Raw genomic sequence first — 14,321 nt, 5'->3', positions numbered from 1 at the left:
GACTCCTTTCACCCTCAGGGGAGGTGGTGACAGGCCTGGCCACTGAGGCACCAGCCCCTGCTCTGCATTGGCCAGGCTTATGCACCTTTCCAATAGTACATCTTGCTTCTCATGGACAAGTCTCTTCTCACCCCAAGACTAGGAGAAAAATCCCTGGCACAGGATAGGTTTCCTTCTCCTCTGTCTCCAATGGTGGAAAGAGGACTCTTCATATAGACAGACCCAGGGAAAAGACCTGAGGCTGAAAATATGCTTCTGTAAGCAGAGGGCAGGGAAAAGACCGAAGAAAGAGGCACAGCACTCCAGTTGGTAATTACTGGCGTTTATTAAGGGAAACTTGGACACAAGGCATGTCTTGGGCTGCTACAAGAGAATTGGATTCTTCAGCAGCTTGGCAGGCACCAAAGAATTACATAGGGTAAAGGAGGGGGTAATCACAGTCCTAGTATGTGAATGCCACTAGGTATGGAAATTGCTTAACATGCTTGACCAAGTCAGGACAACAATCTGTTCCTCAACCGTCACATAGCAGGAGGCAGGAGAGGGGTGCTGATTTATGTCAGAATGAACATTAATTACGATCAGACCATCTCGAAGGCAGCTTTGCAGAAAGCAACCTCTACTGTGGCCTGGTTCCATTTGGCTGGACAGAAAGCAGTCAGTCACATCTCCCATCCGGAGCATGAGGACCTCCCAAAGCCTCTGGTCCTAGTCCCAGCCTGTGCCGTGAATGGGGGCGGGGAGCATGCAAATGAGTCAGGAACTGGGTGCTCAGGTTTATCAGGACCCCACCAAGGGCCCAGTTGTATTCCCTGATTAATCTTCACAATCTTCCTTTCCATCCTTGTTTAACAAATGTGGAAACTGAAGCACAGAGAGGTTAAGTAACTTGCAACCACAGATGTTTGAATGCAGGTGCTCTGACTCATTTTACTGCCTCACCTGAGCTGCCCAGTAAAAGGAAGAGAGGGGGTTCCTACAGTGAGAAAGATGTGTGGGTTATTTACTGCTGCATAAAAAAAGACCCCCAAACTCAGCAGCTTAAAACAAAAACACTCATTATCGTATATAGTTCCTGAGGGCTCGAAATCCAAGAGCAGCTCGCGGGTGGTTCTAGGTCAGCACCTCTGGCAAGGGTACTGTGAGGGAGTCGGATAGTTTGGGGGATTCAATCCCAGGCTCACTCACATGTTGGTCAGAGGTCTTCGACATAATAGCTGGCTTCCCCCAGAGCAAGAGAGTGGGGGTGGGGGAGATAGAGATGGAGATGGGAGGAGAGAGAGAGAGAGAGAGAGAGAGAGAGAGAGAGAGAGAGAGAGGGGCCAGGTACCTCTTAGACTGAATTCAAGATCAGACAACCTGGCTCCAGAGTCTGTTCTAGACCTCCTGGCACTAGACCTCCTGTAGCAGGAAAGGGAAGTGGGGCAGGAAGCCATCACACAGACACAGGCCTCCCCAGCAACCCATACTGAAGGTCCTGGCACTCCAGGGTAGAGTTTTGTTCTGTCAGGTGGGGGACAGCTGGACTGCTCTCCTTCCTCCAGCTTGGCCCTGGGGCAGAGCTAGGGAGCTTAGTTTATGGCTTCCCAGAATTATAACTGTTCTTCACGTGTGCACTGATTTTTCCTACAACTTACAAAATGCTTGCCCATCTAACACTCAGAAGCTGCTAACTGCTGGTTAAGAATATGGACTCTGGAGCCCAGCTGCCTGGGTTTGAATCCCAGCTCTGCTGTTTGCTAGTTGTGCCCTTAGTCAAGCTACGGAACCTCCCTGTGCCTCAGTTTCCTCTTCTGTAAAATGGAAATGATGATAATGATAGCAGTGCTTCCCTCTTGGAAGTACTCGCCTAGTACTTCCATGGGGTCATCACTTCTACTTTACAGAGATAAGCTATTTCCCTTGCTCCAAGACTCAGCTGCTGAGCAATAAAGCTTGTAGGCAAACCTGGAGATGGGGTAAAAAAAAAAAAAAGAAAGTAGAGAGGCAGAGCAGGCTGTCAGTCTCCCCAAGACAGCCAGAGGTGCTGGGCCCCAGCTGCTTGTTGATAGGCAGGAATGCAGGCCCAGTAGTTTTATTTTGCTTGTGTGTGATTTAGCATTTTCTGCTTCATTTCAGTGGGAAGTGGCTGTATCAGCTTTTCTGCATGTTACATATATAGAGCCCTTCTCCCATCACTTCCTGTCAGAGTCAGGCTTAGGGTAAACAATGCAATGTTGTTACTATAGAGGCTCCTAGGATCTGGAGCACTGGGAAGAAGCCAGAAAATAACTCCCTCTTCCCTGGGTCACCTCTCTTCCTGGCAATTACCCCTTCACCATTTTTCCAGGGTGGTAAGAGTAGAAAACAGCTCTTTTCACAAAATATCCCTGTTGCCCCAATCCCCCCGGCCTACCGGCCCAGGAGAGAGCCCCCAAATCAAGCTGGGTGAATTGGGGTTCCTTCAAGTTCAGGGAGCTCCATGGTCAAATCTCCTTTATGGCCATGAGAGTTCCCTGTCACCACCAGGTAATTAATTATGTCTTCCCTTCTCTTGAGCAAAAGATGAAGTTAACCAAGTGTGTCTGCCATTTATTGTTCTGAAATAAATCACAAGGCACCTGTACGTACTGTCCTAGGAAGTAAAGTTTTATATATTTCAACAAGGGAAAAGAGCATATTTTGTTTGCAAAATTCCTGGGAGAACTCTCTCTCTCTGTCCAGAAATTATGCGAACTTGCTGATTTATGACCTACCCAGTGAACCTGCCTCTGGAAAGAATAGAAATATGATTGGTTGTCACCAGCTGCCATCATTTCTGCCCCCTCCACGGGAAAAATCATGGGAACAGGCAGAATGCCTGCCCTCTCTGAAGCACTTGCCTCGTACCCACAGATCTTTACTATAGGTTGGGGCCCCACCTTTCAGATTCTGCCCTAAAGCTAAAGTGTTTTCAAAAAAAGAAGCCCCAAACTTCATGGCTTTGTGTGACAGTTTTATGTTTTTAAATGATGGCAACTGTTTCACTTACCTATCTCTGGGTAACAAATCACCTTAAAACTTTGGGGCTAAAAATGACAAGGATTTATTATTTCTAATGCCTCTGTAGTTTGTTTGGACCATGGGCCATGGGCCATTGTTTGGACCATGGGCCATTCTATGCCACATGGTGTCGGCTGGGTTGCTCACTCATCTGCTTGCAGCCGGGAATTTGACTGGGGCTCAGGATGGTTTCACTCACGTGTCTGGTGCCTCAGCTAGGCTGGTTGGAATGGCTGGGGTGCTCTCCATGTGGCATCGCTCCATGTGGTCTTTAGCCTAAGCTTATTTCTTGAGTAGCTTGATCCCAAAAAGATGAAAATGAAGGCTGCAAGGCCTCATAAGGCCTCCGCCTGGAACTCACACATTATTTCTTCCTCTGCATCTATTGGTCAAACCAAGATACATGTCCAGCCCAGACTGCAGGTGCAGGGAAATAAACTCTGCCTCCTGGTGGAGGGCCTGACCTGCACACCCAGGCATGGGAGCCTGAGTGGAGATGGCAGCCATCTCTGTGGTAGTCTACCACCTCAACTAACCTGTGCTTTCAGACACACTTACCTATAGGTCAGTGTGGCCCACAGCTGCAACTTCTACTTGAAACTTTTAAGGAATTCACCTGGAAATCCTTTGTGACCAGGGGCTTTTTGTGGCTGGGGGAAAGGGTGGGGAGTAGCAGGGGAAGAGACCTTGGGCTTTCTCTGGTGTTTATGTGGCCTCTGTTCATTGGAGGAGAAGAATGTCAGGCACTTGGTACTGCCCATACCCGACTGTTACTATTTCCTTCTTATTAACCTACTTTGGGACTGCCTCCACCCTGCAGCCTGGATACCCAAACTGCCCCGTCATAACCTGGAGGGAAGAAGGCCAAGTGATTGCTGAAATCTTTTAATACCCTGGTGGGCTCACCAGGTTTGACTTTAGCCTAAGAAATCATTGCAGGGTTTTAATCAGGCCTATTCTGATTAGATTAGTATTTTGGCAAGCTCACATAGGATGATAAGAGGCCTCTGTCACACTTATTAACTGCTGTATTACGAATTATCCAAAATGTAGTTGTGTGAAGCAATCATTTACTATGTTCACAGATTCTGTGGGTCAAGAATTTAGGTAGGGCACACCCAGGATGGCTTTTCTGCTCCACAGTGTCCGAGGTTTCAGCTAGAAGATCTGACAGCTGGGGGCTGGAACAATCTGAAAGTATGTGCCCTCGCATGTCTGTTGGTTCTTGCTGGCCGTCAGCTGCAAGCCTGAGGAGCTCCACATGGGCCTCTCCCTGGTCTCTCTGCTTGGATTAGTTTGGGCTTCCTCACAGTATGGCGGCTGGATTCCAGGGCGAGCACCCAATGACAGAGAGCGAGCCAGGCAGAAACCATACTGCATTTCATGCCCTAACCCTTGGTGTCACACTATGTCACCACATTCTGTTTATTAAGGAAGTTACTGAGCCCTACCCAGGTTCAAGGGGAAAGGAAGGAGACTCCACTTCTTGATGGAGAATGACAAGGTTCTGGGACAGCATGGGGGACTAGAAATACTGCCGAGGCCATTTTTAGAGAAAGTGATCTGCAGCGTCAATGAGGGACATGAATTCAGTGAAATCGTTATTATCCTTCAAAGTGTGCGCAGTATCTGAGCACGCCCCACTCCTCAGACCTCATCTGCCACTGCTGTCCCCACACTCCTTCACCAGCCTCCTTTTCCTCACACATGGTGAACACGCTTCTGTCTCACAGTCATTGCACTTGCTGTTCCTGATCCCGGGAATGCTTCTTTCTCTGATATCCTCCTGGCTTTCTCCTCCAGATCCTTCAGGCTCTGCTCACCTTCTCCAAGAGGTCCCCCTGACCACGTTTAGTAACAGCCCCCACTCTTTAATTTCTGTTGCCTTCTCTGGCTTCCTTCTTCTTCGTGGCAATTATTACCACCTGGCAAAACTCTTTGTTTATTGTTTATTACCTGTCTCCTCCGACTAGAAGCCATGTGAGGGCAGGGACTCTGGTTTATTCCCAGCTGCATCTCCACTGCCCAAAATAGTGTCTGAAAAGAGTAGGTGTGCAGTATCTGTTGAGTGAATGAATGATGAGCTTCTTTGGGTGTGAAAGTCAGAAATTGGCTCCCAGGCATGGTATAGAAGAGTGGTTCTTAAAACGTGATTCAGGGCCGGCCTGGTGGCTCAGGCTGTTGGAGCTCTGTGCTCCTAACTCTGGAGATTGCCGGTTCGATTTCCACATGGGCCAGTGGGCTCTCAACAAGGTTGCCAGTTTGACTCCTCGAGTCCCGCGAGGGATGGTGGGCTCTGCCCCCTGTGACTAAGATTGAACATGGCACCTTGAGCTGAGCTGCCTCCCAGATGGCTCAGTTGGTTGGAGCGCGTACTCTCAACCACAAGGTTGCCGGTTCAATTCCTCGAGTTCCGTAAGGGATGGTGGGCAGTGCCCCCTTCAACTAAGATTGAACATGGCACCTTGAGCTGAGCTGCTGAGCTCCCAGATGGCTCAGTTGGTTGGAGCGCATCTTCTCAACCAAGGTTGCCAGTTTGACTCCCACAGGAGAAGGTGGGCTGCACCCCCTGCAACTAGAAAATGGCAGCTGGATCTGGAGCTGAGCTGTGCCCTCCACAACTAAGACTGAAAGGACAACTTGAAGCTGAACGGCACCCTCCACAACTAAGATTGAAAAGACAACAACTTGACTTGGAAAAAAATCCTGGAAGTACACACTGTTCCCCAATAAAGTCCTGTTCCCCTTCCCCAATAAAATCTTATAAAAAAAATGTGCCATAACATTATATATTTTTTAAAAAATGTGATCCAGGGATCTTTGGAGGTGTCCAAGGCCCTTTCTTGGGGAGAGGGGGTGTCTACATGGACAAAACTATTTTTATAACAATACTAAGACATTATTTGCCATTTTCATTTTTATTTTGTCATGAATGTACAGTGAAATTTCCCAAAGGTTGTATGACATGTGATGTTGTAGCAGATTAAATGCAGAAGCAGATAGATATAAGATTCCAGCTATCTTCTATGAAGCCAGACATTAAAAATGTCTACATAATTGTAAAACAATGCTGTGCTTGTCACTAATTCTTTTTGTGTGTTTGTTTTGGAAAATATAATTATTTAAAATAAAAATGTGTTTGTGTTAACGTAATGAGTTTATTATTGTTATTTTAAATGAAATAATAGATAAATATTTAAAAATTTTCCCAGTTTTAATTTATAATAGAGTAAATATTGGTAAATAACCCACGTTTAAAATGTTCAATGGAGTTACTGATAATTTTTAAGAATGCAAAATGGTTGGGCCGGCCCGGTGGCTCACGCGGTTGGCGCTTCGTGCTCCTAAAGCCGAAGGCTGCCGATTCGATTCCCACTTGTGCCAGTGCCAGATAGCTTAGTTGGTTGGAGTGTGGGCTCTCAACCACCAGGTTGCCAGTTCGATTCCTCAAGTCCCACGAGGGATGGTGGGCAGCGCCCCCTGCAACTAAGATTGAACATGGGCACCTTGAGCTGAGCTGCCTCCCGGATGGCTCAGTTGGTTGGAGCGCGTCCTCTCAACCACAAGGTTGCCGGTTCAACTTCTGCAAGGGATGGTGGGCAGCACCCCCTGCAACTAGCAATGACTACTGAACCTGGAGCTGAGCTGAGCCCTCCACAACTAAGACTGAAAGGACAACAACTTGAAACTCAACGGCACCCTCCACAACTAAGATTGAAAGGACAACAACTTGACTTGGAAAAAAGTCTTGGAAGTACACACTGTTCCCCAATAAAGTCCTATTCCCCTTCCCCAATAAAATCTTGAAAAAAAGAAAAAAAAGGAATGTAAAGTGGTTCTGAGACGAAAATGTTTGAGAGGGCAGAAAGTAGAGGCTAAATTGTTCTCCATGCTATGGAACGGGGAATTTTGGAGCTGATCCCCAGCAGTTCCAGAGAGACATGAAAGGAGGTTGTGGGGCCTGTGAGGACTCAGGGAAGAGCGGCAGTGTGCAGAGGAGCCAGCATCACAGTGGCCCGTGCACCCTGGAGGGGCAAGGCCAAGACAACACTCTGTGAGTTTAGAGATGACAGTCATGTATAATATTGACTTTATTGTTTTAATTGGTCCAAAAAATTTAATGTGTTTGGAGGAATATGCATAAGAATGTTTTCATTTTTATAATAAGTTGCACGCAATAACAAAAGAATAAAGCAGCCAGATCCTTGAAATCAAAAGTGAAAAGCATAACACTGGTACAAATTAGCTTCAGTTTCTAAAATTAAAAGTGAAACAGGGAAAGTAATTTTTTTCTTATTAAATAATGAATAGCCACAGAATTTCCAGTTCATGAAAGTGAGGCTGATGTTTGATACCCTTCCAGTAAATACCTTTTCTGCTCACATTAGCCAGAATTGGCTTCTCACAGTTCCAGCCAAGAACCCGTGGCTGAGCAAGGCATCTTCATCACACAGGGGATACTTACTGCCTTGGGAGTGGCTGAGGTAACCCAGGAATGGAAGTTAAGCAATAGCTTGAGTGGGCTATGGACAGAGGGACAACAATTTTGCTTTTTCTTTTGGGAAATGTTTGAAAGATAAATAGAAGAAGTTGAAGGCACCGAGGAAAGAGGACAATCGAAGGATCAAAATCCCTGAGGAGATTAGAGGGGATGGGAATCAGAGCAAGGTTGGGGGACTGGCTTTAGCCTGGGAGGGGTGGGAGGACATATGTTTTTTCTGTTCAGGCTGTTATGAAAAAGTACCACAGATGATGGTACTTTTATTTCTCACAGGTTTGGAGGTTGGGAGTCTGAGATCAGGGTGCCAGCATGGTTGGGTGAGGGCTCTCTTCCATGTTGCCGACTTCTCATATCCTCACATGGCAGAAGGGGCTAATGAGCTCTGTGGGGTCTCTTTTATAAGAACACTAATCCCATCACCAGAGCTCTGCCCTCACTGACATAGTTACCTCCAAAACCACCATCTCCTAATACGGTCACATTAAGTGTTAGGATTCCAACATATTAATTTGGGGGGAACCAAACATTCAGCCTACAGCCACATCTCTTCCCCTGAGATAGGTAAGAAGGAGGAAAGGATGCAGGATGCAGTCCCCCACCCGCACCATGAAGGAGGTGAAGTTACCTGCTGAGAATGAATGGAATGAGCAACACTGGGGAGGGATTGTCCCCAACAGGCTTTGGCAGTTTCTACATTCAAGGACTTCTGGTGATAGGAGTTTATTGAAAGGATACCCAGGGGAGAAAACAATACTATTATTAATCATTATTCATTCAAAATACTTATTTGGTCTCAATTACATGACAGGCACTGCTGTAGGTGCTAGGGATACAGCAGTGAATGACACAAGAACCGTTGCTGTTTGATGGAGCTCACAGTCTAGTGAAATAAAAACAACCCAATAGCCGTGCTCATTCCCACCTCCATGGCCCCGGGTCATCGGGTGAGCTAAACTCCCCACTGCCTCTGCAGGAAACACCCGTGGCCCCCAAATGCACTCAGTTGCTGGCAGGCTACTCTCTTGTGCACTCATGCACATCAGGTGTGGCAGACACTGTGCGTACCCTCCTCAATATCCATTCTCCCCTTCTTCCTTACTAATACAACACTGATTTTATTGGCAGAGACAAATGCCCACTTAAAAAGCTAAAATGTGTGACAGTCACTTTCTTGTCAAATAGGAGTGCCGATGTGATGGTTCAGACCAATGAGGGGTAAATGAAAACCATTGGGTGGGGAGTCCAGGAAAGCTGATTGAATGGGGTTGCAGACTCAGCTGGCGTGCCCTTCTGCCCTGGGCCCTTCCTCCTTAGCTGCTTGCAACGCAGCCATGATGGCCACAGTTGAGAAGCCATTTCAAAAGTCTGCAGAAAAGGCCAGAAAGGCCAAGTAATGACCAGAGTCATGATTGATGGGTCTTGAGTCAAGAACTTACAGGACTTACTTGATACCCTTCCAGTAAATACCTTTTCTGCTCACATTAGCCAGAGTTGGCTTCTGAGACCAATGCCCTATATCTTAAAGTCACTGAGCCAGTTCACTTATTCCTGGACTTATTAGGTGAGAAAAGACCTATTTTGTTTAAGCCATTGTTATTTGAGTTTTCTGTTACATGTAGCCAAGCTAAATCCTTACGTGATACACCAAGAGCCGGCTGTGCTGCTACCTGTGATGGCCATGAGAATGGCTTTGTCACGTCTTTGATTGGACGGAGTATAACTGACCAAGAGACCCAGATGCTGCCTTCTGAAATCCATCACTACATTTGTGCCAAAGTCAAATTTCCTCTCACAATTAAAAATAGAATTTTTAAAAAAGGTGTTGAGCTTGGCTTGGGGAGACTACTATAAAGATTTGGGAAACTCTATAGAAACCCAAGAGTCTGCAATCAGGTTGCTTTGCAAGTGTCCCTAAGCTTTTACCCACTTTACAGAATCTAGGAGCCTAGACAACCTGTTATAGGTATTGTTATGTAAGAAAAGAAATGTGGAATGCCAATCCACAGACCCATATTCAAAAAGAAGCCTTGGCATTACATCAGAAGATTGGCAAGTTCATACATGTTTGATATGTTTTAAGTGAAAACGAAATATCCAAATACATATCATTTTTTTCTTTTTTATTAGTTTCAGGTGTACAAAACAATGTACTAGCTAGACATTTATACCCCTCACCAAGTAATAACTCCCTTTCCCTCAAATACATATCATTTTTAATGATACTGACCTTTGGATGACTGACTTCTGGTCTCAATTGCATCAAATAAGAGGGCTTCTACCGAAATGATAATACTAAATGTGAATTGCTTTACTGTGTAATTACTATATCCCCAGAGTGAAAGGCTTCAGTATAATCCAGCAGAAGGATGGGTAGAGAGGAGGGATATTTCAGGGACCAGGAGTTGGCTAATAAACAGGGCTTGGGGAACAATGTTCTTTAAAGTTGAAGGACATATAAGGGGGTGCCAAGAGGACTGGAAGAGGATGCTGTAGTCCAGAGGCAAGAGAGGAGGACACAGTTTTGGGGTAAAACTGTTCCTGATGATGACAAGACATACGGTGAGGCCATGGGGACAGGCGGGTGGCTGAAGGAGAGGCAAAGGCTACTGGAGTGAGGAGGAATCCTAGTTTGGGGTTGCAAACTAGGGTGAGTTATCCATCGAACTCGGGAGTCTCCTAGGCTGGCAGCAAGATTGGGCCTGGAGAAGCTGGGGGTTAGTGACATGCAGGAAGCAGCGATATGCTAGAAGCAGCTCATGCTGGCTTATGAGAGCCAACTGTTAAATTTTCAATTTTGTGATCTGGTTGTTAAGCACAGGCATTATTAAAAATTTAATTATATTACGTCACTCATCACTTCCTAAAGACTTTGTGCCATATTGCTATGCATGGTCTTGAAGCTTTTCCTGTGGCCTGTATCTGTGTGGTGGAAATGATACAGAAAGTGTGCTGTGGTGTGTCTTGGCCCAAGTCATCCTGCAGTGACATCCTATTGGTGGCCTGAAGTCAGCCGTGCTGCAAGCACGTAAGTCCCAGACATCGAAAACATTGCAAATACAGAGCTTGGTTTACTGTTTTAGTCATTAACTATGCTCATTCATCAATTGCAGCCCCAGGCTGGCCGTGGAAAACCAATGAGAGCATTCTGTGAGATTGGAATTTACAATAAAAAGCTCTGTATACTTTATTATGTGTAAGTTGTGTGTTATACATCCCTTGGATCAGTAAAACTTAAAACAAATACTGGGGGTGCTCAAAAATGTACACATTTTAAGAGATGTTATCTGCTCGTATGTATGACTTTTCGAAGTTGAATTGAATTCCGCAGCAGTGTGTAGTAAGACGTTCGCCCAAAAGATGGCGTGAATCAAGTGAATGCCAGCGTCATTCCTTGTATTAAAATTTTAATACAGTTTTTTCCTTTCTTAAAATGTGTATACTTTTTTTTGGCACCCTCTGTGTATGTGTACATTTATGTATACATTTTTCCCTAAAGAGCTGGTTGTTAAACATTTATCAATCACATCACTCAACCAAGGTTTCGTTTCCGTGAGACCGGCAGTGGGTGATGGTGAGCGCCCCCAAACTCAGTCTCCTAGCGAGTCAGGCTCCTGTGTAACACGTAGCACTGGATGGCAGGGAGGGAAGGTACAGAGCACCAGGCAGAGGCATTTCGTCCATGGAGGCGTCCAGAAGACGTGGGGTGCATGTGGGCAGTCAGAGGATGAGTAGGAACCAGGCAGCCAGAGCGACAGGTGAGCAAAGCCCGGCTGTGCACAGAAACAACAGGGACGTGGGGGAGGAAGCTGAGGGACGCAGGGTGTGCCTGCAGGCAGGAGGGAAACCAGCAGGAAGCGGGGTGCTCCTGGCCGCGGTACCTGGAGAGTGAAGAAAAGAGCAGCTTTTACTTAAGAGGGTTTTCTGGATCCCAGACCTAAGCAGAGTAAGGCTTTCTGGGTAAAGGAACAGGGACAGGAGTCCGGGGAGAGGATGAGAGGATAGACTAGCATGTGCAAAAGTAGAGGGGTGAAGGAGAACCCGAGTCTTCCAAGTGCAAACTGTTGTGGGTGGTTGGGGTGTGTTTAGGGGATGGTGTGCAAAAGATGCGGCTGAGAAGTGGCCAGGGTGAGGTCAGGAAGAGGCCTCTAAAGCAACCCCAGGGAGAGGGGTGTAGCCACAGGAGCCGTGGGGAGACTCAGGACGGTGCTAAATAGGAGAGGGGCACGATTACCTGCGGCTGCTTAGAGGAGGATGAGAGGGTGCGGAAAGGCTGGAGAGTGTGATACTTGGGAAGACTATTGCAGAGATGATGGAACAGGGTATGGGTGTGGGGGTACAGACAGGAGAATGGATTCTAAAGACAAGCAGAAACAGAACTGACAGGACTTAACTTCCAGGGTTCTAGCTCGGATGATGGAGGGTTGGGACAATCATTTCTGAAGAGTACTAATCAGTTAGTTATTTTGTAGAATGTTTCTCTGAAGTTTGGATCATTTTATAGATCCACATAACAGAGCTCCCTTCCTATGAAACAAAAACCTTGAGACCTAAATCTTATAAATATACTCTTAGGTTTCATTAAAAATATTTTTTGTCATTTTTAGCTATAATCAGAGACAAATTGGTTATGCATCTATTTTGGTAGAGAAAATTTCACAGGAAAGTAGATATAATAATTATAAGACATTCCTGGAGACAACACAAGGAAAACAATGTATAAATTTAAAATAACCTGTATGTTAGGTAATTTAATGCCCAGAAGAATCAAAGAATCAAAGAATCAAAGATTTGAAGTCAAGCAGATTATTGTTTATACTTTAGGAAAAAAATCTTTACAATTTTGATTTTAATATAAGCAGGTTTACATTCATTTTTATTTCTAAAGAATGAACAGGAAGCACAGAGGTTTTTCCTTTTTGAAAATGGCCTACTAGAAATGAACAACACTGCAAGAGTCTGTCTATACTATCCTAATATAGTGAGATATTGGACAAAAAATGGAGGTAACTTTTTGAAATGGATTGCCTTCTAGGTAGAAATGTAGACTAATAGATATAACCCAATAGAACCAGGGATTGAGGGTACATGAATCTTATTTCAAATAAAGCCAGAGTCTGTTTTGGAATTACTTTTCAATTTTGAATAAATTACTCAGTCCTGAATCTTTCTTTGCCTTCATTTACTAACACATAAAATGTAGATATACTTGGCACTTGATTTCTAAAGGTTAATTTTTCAGTAATGAGGTGATCCTTGGAGCACGTTTGAAAATACTTTCTGTACAGCTGTTAAGTGCTAATGTGACAATAGGTTTTCAAAGTGTCCCCTTAGTGGACCCTGCAGATCCATATAAACTTCTAGACTTTGGAGCGGGGAGGTTGCCAGAGGAAACGGTGTCAGACTGAGCAGGAGGAAGGGGGACAGTGGAGATAGAAGCAAGACTGGCTTTGCAATATGTCTAAGAGGCCAGGCAGGTAAGGACTGGAATGCATCCTGTGCATGGGGCACCCAGGGGCTCAGCCAGTGCCCAGGGCCAATGCTTCCCAGGTCCCAGCCCAGCCTGGGACTTGCAGAGGACAGTTAGTGGGAGCAGGTTTGGATGGGCACTCCTGTTCTAACTCGCCAAGTGAGCAGTGGCTGTTGCATGTTCAGAGCTGCTGGCTAGGCCACAAGTGGTGGTGGTGACGAAGCTGTGTGCAGGCCAGCAGGCTACGCAGCACCCGCACTTCTAGCTGCCAGAAGAGCAGCCTACCTGGGGAAGAATTAGCACCGCAAGTGTTAGTCGCTGCGGGCGTGGGTGCCCCCACGTGGCCTGTTGGAGGCACTGCTGATAGAAGGGAGGCACTGAAGGGTGGCGGTCGACTAGGGCTTCATATACAGGCAGTAGGTTAGAGGTCAGGAATTGTCCTTGTTCCTTAGACTCTAGTGACCCCAGGGATCCCAATTTTTTTTGAAAGCTGACTACTTTATTGAGTTATTGAGTTACGTACAATAAAATACACAGATCTTAAGTTCATTTTGATAAATTCTGACAATTTTATATACATTGTAACTACCACCCAAAACAAGATCTAGAATATTTCCATCACCCTAGACATTTCTTTTCTGTCTCTTTCCAGTCAATCTACCTCCCTCCCCAACCAGCAACCACTATTCTGATTTCTATCACATTAATTTTCCTGTTCTTGAACTTCCTATCAGTAGAATGATGTAGTCTGTATTTCCTGGTCTGGCTTATTTCGCTCAACATATGTATTTTGGATTGATCCTTGTTTTTGTTGTTGCACATTCATTTCACTGCCAATTCATATTACATTGTATGAATATACAATAATCTCTTTATCTATTCTCGTTGATGGCTGTTTCTAGTTTTTAGCTACTATGAATAAAACAGCAGTGAATTCGTAAGTCTTTTGTAAACATGTTTTTATTTCTCTTGGGTATATACCTAGAAGTACAACTGCTAGGTTACACTGTAACTCTATGTTTAACTTTTTGAGGAGCTGCCAGAGTGCTTTCTAAAGTGGCTGCACCATTTACATCCCTACCAGCAGTGTATGAGGATTCCAATTTCTCCACATCGCTGTCAATGTTTATTATTATCTGTCTTTTTTATTATAGCTGTTCTAGTGGATGTGAAGTGGTATCTCATTGTGGTTTTGATTTGCATTTCTCTGATGACTAATGATGTTGAGCATGTTTTCATGTGCTCATCAGCCATCTGTATATCTTTGGAGAAATTCCTATTCAGATCCTTTGCCCGTATTTAAAGGGTTGTCTTTTTATTATTGTGTTGTAA

This window comes from Rhinolophus hipposideros (genome assembly GCF_964194185.1).
Source record: "Rhinolophus hipposideros genome assembly, chromosome: 5".
Classification (NCBI taxonomy): domain Eukaryota; kingdom Metazoa; phylum Chordata; class Mammalia; order Chiroptera; family Rhinolophidae; genus Rhinolophus; species Rhinolophus hipposideros.
Note: the sequence above shows the minus strand (reverse complement) of the source record.